General features: G+C 38.1%; 1 protein-coding gene across 2 annotated transcripts in view; it reads left to right on the top strand.

Annotated features, from left to right (window-relative positions):
* Positions 1 to 760: 760 nt before the first annotated feature.
* Positions 761 to 10,073, top strand: part of rols (zinc-RING finger and ankyrin repeat domain-containing protein rolling pebbles) — a 428,429-nt gene continuing 419,116 nt past the window's right edge. For both annotated transcript variants that reach the window (XM_090369443.1, XM_090369446.1), the window contains exon 1: positions 761 to 1,451. The gene's annotated coding sequence lies outside the window, so the exon portion shown is untranslated. The remainder of the gene's footprint in view (positions 1,452 to 10,073) is intronic.

The following is a 10,073-nucleotide window of genomic DNA, read 5'->3' as shown; positions in this document are numbered from 1 at the left end:
TGCTTGCTGACTGTGTACACCCCACTATGTTACACTTTTCCCCGAATGGCAATGGGGTCTTCCAAGATGCGCCGAGCCATCGGGCACTTGTTGTGCAGGACTGGTTGGAGGAATACAGTTCTGACTTCCAGCATATCGATTAGCCTCCGAACTAACCCGATATCAATCCCATAGAGCACTTGTGGGACACTATGGAAAGACATATCAGGCGTCTGGATACACCAACCAGCTCCATACCTGCATCGCTGACCGCATTACACACATGTGTATAGTTGACCGTACCTCCCGACTTTCAAAGATCAATTTTTAAAGCTTCCGACAACTTGTTTAATCAATGCCACGTCGGATAGCTGCTGTACTGAGGGCAAAAGGAGGACCTACTAAGTATTAGGTAGGAGGTTATAATTCAGTGATCACTCAGTGTATAAAAGTAGTCAACTGGTCACATTTTCTTCTTTGTATTGCGATAAACAAAGAGATAGAGATTTTATAATTAATTAATCCAGATGGAATGATATTTTTCTTTAAGTATGAAAAAAAAAAACAAAACAGAAAAATAATTTGAATGCAAAAAGAGAAAGTTGTACGCGCCACGTGCGTGTTTCTTTACAGGTATACTCCCTGATTTCAAACTCCCGCTTTCTTTCTGAGGTCGTTCCGGCCATCAACCTATGAGTCATGCGCAATCAGAAACCACGTGAGAGAGGCTTCGTCACGGCCGCAGAGGACCTCTTGTCGCATTTTCTCGCTAGTGGTTGTTTGTGTGGTGCAATTTGAGCTGTCGCTGTTTGTCTGTATGTTAAGGGCTGCCGTCGTCGTTCGGATTTGCTCTTCGAAACAAAGGTTCTTTTTCGAGGAATACGACTAATTGTCCGATAACCCACTCGAAATAAAAGTATGCTGTGTTGTGTTCGACTGCGATTTTATCATCTGGCTATTCGGAGATTTATAGTGTGCACCGCTGCCTTGATCTTCGCTTTTACCGCGGGTGGCATGGGAAGTGCTGTCGCCACCAGCACAACAGGTTAATCAACAGGTGCTGGTAAAAGGGAGGTGACCGAGAGATTGTTAGTGTAGTGCGTTCTGCAGCAGGATAACAACCAACGACAACTGTACCGAAGTTACGGCAGGTAAAACTTGTAAGTTAGCATTCGATGTGATTATTCGCTCCGTGTTGTTACCTGTCCCGTCTGCGTTGAGATCGGACGTCCCACTCGTAGTATATGCTGTGTGTGTTTATTAAAGATAATTTGTCGTTTTATGGGCTTTAATTTCCTCTTTGCCAGAAAAGAAGCAGGAGTACTTTGCACATAAAGATTGTGACAAGTCATTACCATTTCTTTCTGTGTCTCCATGTAGTGTTTGGTTTCAGCCCTCTCACCTTGCTGTGCAAGGGATTCGTTATAAATGAAGAGTATTCGTTTGGAAAGTTGAACTGAACACCGAAAGCAGTAAGTACAGATGTTATTTAATATATAAAAGAAAATTATACCTTTACATACTTGTATGTGTTGGGTCATTTTCCAGGGATGAAGCCCATTGATTTATTAGAAACTTCCAATGAGTCAAAAATCGTTTTCATACAGCGTTACGCATGCGTCATTTTAATCATTTTTAGTATAATTTTAATTGGGAAGTCAAAATTATTTTACGTACCTTATTTAAAGTTGGTTAACAACCCGGATCCACAACCCAGTTTAATAATTTAATAATTTTTCTTGCTTGCTTAGTCGTTCAGTAATGTGATTATATCCTATTATTGTTATCAATATTATATTATATTGTTATCGATATTATATATATGATTAACATATACAGTATATGCATATAATTCATAACACTTAAATGAATTGTTCAAACTGTTTGGGGTAATTATGGAGCTTAATGTGTGTTTGCAGCCCACGCGCCCGCACACACACACACACACACACACAATAATACCTTGCTCAACTGGAATATATGTATGTGAGGCCTGTCTGTTATACGAAAGAAGTACAAATAGTCGCCGAATTTGCTGAGATATTAAAAAGAATGTTGCGCTACTCTTAAAAACACACACACATCTTTAAGTATTGTAGTACTGTGTTTTACTGCCTTTTCCAGTTGTGTGAAGTAGAAGAGCTCGAAATTTGGCCATATCGTTTAATGGCGGTGGAAATTGACTGCATCTTATTTAGAGTAAAGAGTTCTCTAGTACACTAGCTGTAGTTTCATATGATTCACTTCGAGGTCTGACACACTCGGCAGGCTGGTAGAAGGTGATTGAAGAAAATCCCTTGCTTTGAAAGTGGTCCAACTAATGGTAAATACCTCAGATTGAGATTATCACCTCTTTTGGTACCGTAAGTACAGAAAGCCATGGTCAGTGAACGCTGTCCGTAGTCCGTTAAAGTGAGATTTTGTTACACAGTACTGTATAGCAGTAGCAGTGTTCGGAAACTGGTGTTGAACTAAACCATTGAGCAGCCAAAGGAGTATCCGATGTATTGCGAAATTCTCTAAGGAAAAGTGTGAGGTGGGGGCTGTTTTCCAGTTACAGGGATGCGATAATACTGCTTATATTATCTATTCATTATTAAACGATTCACTGTTATTATTCTTACCTGCAATGCTCTCTTCAGCAGTTTGAAAATACGTAATTATTGCACTTAATAGTTTTATTTTACTAGATTAGTCAAAGCCTTACACGGACATGCTATTTTCATCATCATCGTCCTTAACCACGCGTGCCGCAATGCTTGTTAGAGCATTGATCTATGGATGCTTCTGCTGGGGCCAAACACATCAACTTTCTATTATCGCGCAGTAACTTTGATTCTGCATCGACTAATTCGGACAGTTTTTCGCTAGTTAAGGTATATAAAGTAATTTACTAAGTAATAAATGTTTTCGCTATAGAATTGGTGGTATATTTGTGACACACTCTTAATAACTTGCAAAAACCAAAAAAAAAGTGATTTGAGATTTTTTCCCCTTCTAGTATTCTAAATACCATTTGCCTAAAGCGTTCGCTGTAGTGTATCGCGTCTGCTTTTCTTTTAAAAAGAAAAAGTTTTTTTTTTTAAACTTTGGCCGGCCGTGTATACACAGAAAAAAATGCTGTTCGCCATTATAGAGAACTTCGAAAAGGTGAGATCATAATTTGTTCATATATTTGAAAGGAAATCCTGCCAGATTCTTTTGTGTGTATATATATATATATATATATATATATATGTGTGATATCGACCCTTCATCATTCAACCCTCCACCCCTCTCTTTATTTCGTGACTTGCAATGTCGCTGATCTACCGACCCACCTCCATTTTCCCTCCTGTCTCGCAGCGTCTGTTAGAGCGTCCTGGTTTGTACCACTCCTGCCGACATTGGTCATTTGATATTGCCGTCTGAGTTACTGGGAGTACTTTTTATCATCTTTTCCCCTCCCTATCTCTAAGCAATACGTTGAATAGCAGTACTGTGATCATATGACATCACGTAGTCTCATAAACAAGAATAAAAGAAGGTAAAAGCTACGCGAATGAACCTTCAAACCCCCCCCCCCCCCAAATATACACATATTTGTACTTTTTTCTTAAAGAAAAAGAACAGAAAAAAGAAAACTGAACAGATAGATACCACATGCAATGTGTTGTTTTGCAAGTTTAAGCATTTTTGTGCGTTATTTCCATCGCAGTTTGTGAAACTTTCATTCAAGTGGTAATTATTTTAAAATGAATCTAACAAGTGGCAAGTTATAGTGAACAAAGGGACTGTGTTTTCGTACACTTCAACGTTAGGTGGTTGCGAATAGTGTTGATTGATCTTAACCTTGGTGACAAATAATGCTCATTTTGTTCAAAGCAAGTTGGAAAGCGTGGCGGTATACTTATGAAATTATAAAAATGTTAGTTGATGGTACAGCCATTTCTCGTTAGATGTTCTGAAAAGCGCTGCGTTAAAAATGAGTAAATTTCCCAAGCACAAAATCCAAATGGGACTTAATGGAGAAAAAATAAATCCAGAACAATACAGAGAAAGCACATTTTTTTTAAATGTGCTTTCTCTGCTGAATTAATGTAAAATATATATAGTAAAGAAGTTCGAAAAATTATAAAATTGTTTTTGAATTCAATGATGAATTTTTTTTTTTATATCGTTCATATATTTTTTTCAAACCTCTTCCTTTTGTTTTGTGAAGCGCAAAGGCAAGTGAGTGAACAGTAGTTCTATACATTCTATCGTTAGAATGCAAAAAAATATATGGCTTTTTAGCCAGTTTTAAGAAAATAAATCTTTATTGTATGGTAAATATGCTATACAATTTGCTCACTACAGCCGAATCGGTCATTTGATTTACAGCAAACAGAAAAACAAAACACTGAAGGCCAGTGGACTCGCATCAACATTTCGAGCGACTGGTCATCCGTTAATGAGAAAAGAAGTGAAGTAGGAGGCCTGACATCCCTATTGTGGGTGTGAAGTCTCGGTGTTCCCAAAAATGTTTTGGGGAGGTTGATTTTTTATTTATTTTTATGTATAGCTGTCTTTCTTAACTAAGTATATACAATGTTGAAATTAATAGCGTATAATTTTATTAATTTACCACGACAGTCAATATTATCTTAATTTAACAATATTCCTACATTTCGGAAATCTAACATTGTCCAAGAGTGAGTACGTTGTAATAAAGCATATCAAACTGTTCCATTTGCTGTATGTTCGGAACTGTATTATTGAAAATATGTTCTGATGTCATCAAGTAGTGCCATACACTACTTATTGACATCGTATTGTAGTTTTCCCTCCATAAATAACGAAGAAAGTAGAAGTGTGTGTTTTTTGTTTTTTTTTAACTATAGAAAAATAGAGTATCGAATAATTGATTTTCTCCCATCCAGTTAAATGCCTGTACTTAAATGTGTTTATACAGAACAATATTCCAATGAGTGAACATTTCACAAAAAAGAGCACCTTGATGACGAAGCTGAATGCACTATATGCATAACATTTTTATTTGTATGATGTAGACAGTTCTGGCTAATCAGAAAAACACACCATATAAGTGTAGATATATCATTTATAGTAAAGCAAATCAATCTAGTGTTGTTGATGAATTGTAGAGCAGGTTTCTACAATTAATAGTGGCATGTGATGCAAGAAAGCAAGTGTTATGAGCTTATGCAGCATCAGCAAAAAAAAAAAAAAAAAAAAAATCACACCATTTCCTCCAAATGCCTGTCCAGTTCCTCCTTAAATTTATTCAACCTATCAACTTCCACAACGACAGATAGAAGTTTGTTCCAGCAATTAACCACCCGCTGGCTAAAGGCAAATTTCCGCACATCTGTCTTTTCTTAATTTGAATTTATGCTCCCTTAGGTTCGTAATCTGAACAAGTGGAAGGATCCCATCAGAATTCAGCATGCTCAACCCATTCAAGGCCGTATACACCTCAATCAGATCACCGCGCAGGTGCCTAGTCTCTAGCCACTGCAATTTGCAGAACTTAAGCCTCTCTTCGTAAGACGATCCTTTCATTCCCCTCACCAATCTTGTTGCCCTTCTCTGTACACGCTCAAGCAAATCGACATCCTTCTTAAAATGAGGCCTCCAGACCTATACTCACTACTTAAGACGTGGCCTGACCATTGCCTTATACAGAGGAACAATCATCTCCTTTTCCCTGCTAGCAAAATATCATATATCATTGACAAAACCCCATGACCTGCCCTGGCAGCCTATCTCCATTGCTCAGAAAACTTCATATTGACTGCACAATTACCACCTTAAGTGTAGTACCACAGAGTTGGTACTTTTCTCTGGGGTTACTTCTACCCATATGCAGTACTTTGCATTTGTCAAGGTTAAATTTCAGTTGCCACTTCTTAGCCCATCTGCCCAAATTATCTAGATCCTGTTGCAGTAGCACACTGCCATTACTGTCATTAACAACCCTGCCAACCTTTGTATCATCTGCAAACTTCGACACTAAGCCTGATATACCTTCATCAATATCATTGATAAATATACAAAACAACAGTGGACCCAACACCGAACCCTGTGGGACTCCACTAATAACATTAGTCCACGAAGAGCAGCACCCATTGATTACCACCCTCTGTCTTCTCCCACTTAACCATCCTTTTATCCATTGTAGCAACTTACCCTTAATACCATTTTGATCCAATTTGTACAGTAGTCTTCCATGCACAACAGTGTCAAAAGCTTTCCTGAAATCCAAATATAGGATATCAAAATTATTTTTTGCATCCAGTTCCTTTGTAACCACATCATAATAACCAATCAAATTGGTCAGACAAGGCTTTCCCTTAACAAACCCATGCTGTGTCTGAATTATTGCTGCAGTCTTGTCTAGATGATCCTGCAATGCATCTTTAACCAGTGACTCCATTATTTTACTCGGAACAGAAGTTAAACTAACTGGTGTGTAATTACTCGTGTCACCCTTCGATCCCCCTTTGTGAATTGGGGATACATTTGCACATCTCCAGGCCGTGGGAATCTCCCCTGAGTCCAAGGATGCTCTCAATTATGGCTAAGTGTTTGCTTAGCCGCCTCCTTTAATATAACTGCATAGATCCCATCCACCCCAGGTGCTTTTCTTATGTTTAACTTCAACAATTTCTCCTCCACTTTGCTCTCAGTTATTACAAAATCATTAAGTACCCTGCTACAATTTTATAACCTTCTGCCATTTCCAAACCTTAATAATTCCTCTCGTGTGAATGTAGATGCAAAATACTCATTCAGTTTGTTTGCTATCTGAGCAGGATCATTAGTCGAACCATCGATGTCAAGTTCATCACTAAAAGAACAGTTTTGTTCTGTACTGCACTAAGATTAACCTGAACTATTGAGATTATGGTTTCCGTTCGTGGCACTTGGAGCTGGGCCATTTCCAAGGTGTATCAAGGAAAGAACAAGCACGTAGTCCAACCTGAGTTGGTTTGCCCACCCTGTTCCATAGTGTAAGTAAAGTGAAACGGTAAGAGAAAGAAAAACTACAGCAGAAGATCTAGCAGAAAAGAATAAGACCTGGACTTCCAAAAAAAAAAAAAAGTAAGTCAGTTTATATCAATTCCAAGCCACTGTAATCAAAATGACCACATGAAGCACAATCAATAGCACTACAAGTCAAATGATATGCACCAGTTACATAAGAGAAAAAGCAAAAGAGGTGTCACATGAAAATACAGTGAAACAGAATTGCCCTTCAAAGATATAACAGGAAAACTGCTGATGAAATAAACATATAAAGAAAACAGTTAATGAAAAACATGCTTGGAGTGCATGGGATCTATCCAGTTATATAAAAGGTGGCAGCGGAAAAAGTAAGCAAACCCTAAGCATCCCTGGATTCAGGGAAGGTCACCACAAACTGAAGGAGTGCAAATGTATCGCCAATTCACAAAGGGAGACAAAGAGTGACTCGATTAATTACAGACCTGCTACTTTAACATCTGATTCCATGGAAAATAATGTAGTCACTGGTTCATGAAGTAATGCAGGATCATCTAGACAAGACTGCGGTTATAATTCAGACAGAGCATGGGTTTGTTAAGGGGAAGTCTTGAATGACCTATTTTATTGGATACTACAATGCAGTCACAGAGGAACTGGACGCAAAAATATATTTTGAAATCATATGCTTGGATTTCAGGAATGCTTTCGATACCGTTGCACATAGAAGATTGCCATACAAACTGGAGCCATGTGGCATTAAGGGAAAGTTGCTATTATGCATCCATAGCAGCAACTTGTTGGAGAAGACAGAGTGGTTATCAATAGGCACTGCTTTTCGTGGACTAATGTTATTAGTGGAGTTCCCAAAGGTTCAGTTCTGAACCCATTGTTTTAATATTTATCAGTGATATTGATGAAGGTATATAAGGATTAATGTCTAAGTATGCAGATGCTACAAAGGTTGGCAGGGTGGTTAAGGACAGTAATCAAGGCAAGCTGCTGGAACAAGATCTATAAAAATTAGGCAGATGGATGAGAGTTGCTAGTTGAAGTTAAACATTGATAAATGCAAAGTTCTGCATATAGGTAGCAGTATTTCCAGATAAACGTACCAAATGTGTGTTACTACACTCAGTTTAATGGAAAACACCTGGGGGTCATTGTGCAGTCAGGTGTGAAGTTACCTGAGCAGTGCAGACATGCTGCCAGGACAGCTTATGGGGTTTTGTCCGTGATATACAGAAACTTTCTAAGTGGGATAAGGATGTGATTATCCCTTTCTATAAAACAATGGTTAGCCTGCATCTTGAACTGTATACAGGTCTGGAGCACTTATTTCATGAAGGATAGAGATCTGCTGGAACGGGTGGAGAGAAGGGGAAACGAGACTGGTGAAGGAAACAAAGTTCTTTTTATCTAGAAAGGCTTCGATTCTGTACAAACAGCGTCTGGAGACTAGGCACCTGCAAGATCTGATGAGGTGTTGAATGGATTGAGTAAGCTTAATGTTGATGTGTTTCTTCCTCTTGCTGAGAGTACACACGAATTAGCATAAATTCAAATTGAGGAACAATGCCTGCAGGATAGACGTGCGGAAGTTGCCCTGACCCAGCGGGGTTTGATTGTTGTAAGAGAACAAACTTTCATCTGTTGTTGTTAAAGCGTTTTAATAAATTCAAGGAAAGGTTCTAACAGGTGACGTGGGTAGTGTTTTCTTTTCTTTTTTTCTTTTTTTTTTTGCTTATGCTTAAATTCTGCTATGGATAAAGGGATTGCTCTCTTGCATCATTTGGCACTACTAATATTAACTGCAAAATGCATATTCAAGAGAATTCCCGTGCTGAAGAGACACTTGAGTTTTTAAGACAATAGAGATTCAGCAACTGCACTGTCGGTTGTAATTACAGAGGTAGTACAGGATTAGAGTTTAAATTCATCAAATCAGCAAAGCGATATTTCAATCTGACGATAGAGCGAGATATCTAGCCTCAAGGGAAAACCGTGAAAGCTGACACCGAAGTAAAGAGAATTAGGTAGCATATCCCGTCCTCTTTCACATTTTTTCACTTTTTTTTTTTTTTCATAAACCTGTTCTCTTTCAAAAAAAATACTAGCGGGATGAAGGGGGTGTGTGTGTGAAGGTGGGGAATGACTGTGTGTCATTTATGCTATTTATTAAGCCACTTGATTTGAATTTGTGAAGATGCATGGTGTAATATCGTAGGCACACCTGCGGGAATGTAACTCCTCCATCGCACAGAAAATGAAAAAAAAAAATTAGTTTTTTTATTATACAATTGTAGTCAGGTGTTGATACACGTAAAAGCTATCAAAGTGTCGAGTTCCCCATTAAACAAAATTTGTGTGAGCCGCTTTGCAGTAATAAAAATAGTATTTATGTTTACTTAAGAGAAAAAAAAAAAAAAAAACTCAACTGCAATGTGGAGAATATCTCAGCACCTCTGGCTACCTTACTTTAGATGTCCATATTGGACAGTGATGGCCGTGGCAGAAAGCCATTTCACTTTCAATTGCATTCTCAGCAGAAACAATTGGAATATTTTGATTGGTCGGCTTCTGTATCTGCTAGCTCTATCGCTCTCCCAACTTTACTAATGATTTGGAACTATTTGTTTCAAAATCAACTTTCTCCAACTGTCCTAACAGTGAGGTAATTTACCTTGGTGATTTTAACTTAATTCTAACTGGTTTCAATTTTATAGTCACAAGGACTCAGCTGGTCGAGATGCTGAGGCATTTGCAATCACCGATGATCTCACACTGATTGTTCATTTATCTACCATAATAATTCTAACGACATATTTAACACTCGTGATCTTTTTCTCACGCTTAAAGAACGCTGTCCGCGAGTGGGCCTCTGAAGCATTTGCTCTTGGAATTTAGCATTAGTAGAGGCATGGTGTAATATCGTAGCGGGAAGGTAGTTCCTTCATCGCGCAGAAAATGAAAAAAAAAAAGTTTTTTTTATTTTTTACTATACAATTGTATAATATGCAAGAAAGCAAACTTATACAGCATCAGCCAAAAAAAAAAACAACTCCTTCCCATTTCACACATCGATTCGCTCCAAATGTTTGCCTAGTTCT

The sequence above is a fragment of the Mastigoproctus giganteus genome, chromosome 3 (assembly GCF_048544385.1).
Source record: "Mastigoproctus giganteus isolate SK-2022 chromosome 3, ASM4854438v1, whole genome shotgun sequence".
Taxonomy (NCBI): domain Eukaryota; kingdom Metazoa; phylum Arthropoda; class Arachnida; order Uropygi; family Thelyphonidae; genus Mastigoproctus; species Mastigoproctus giganteus.
This window is presented reverse-complemented; position numbering and strand designations above follow the sequence as displayed.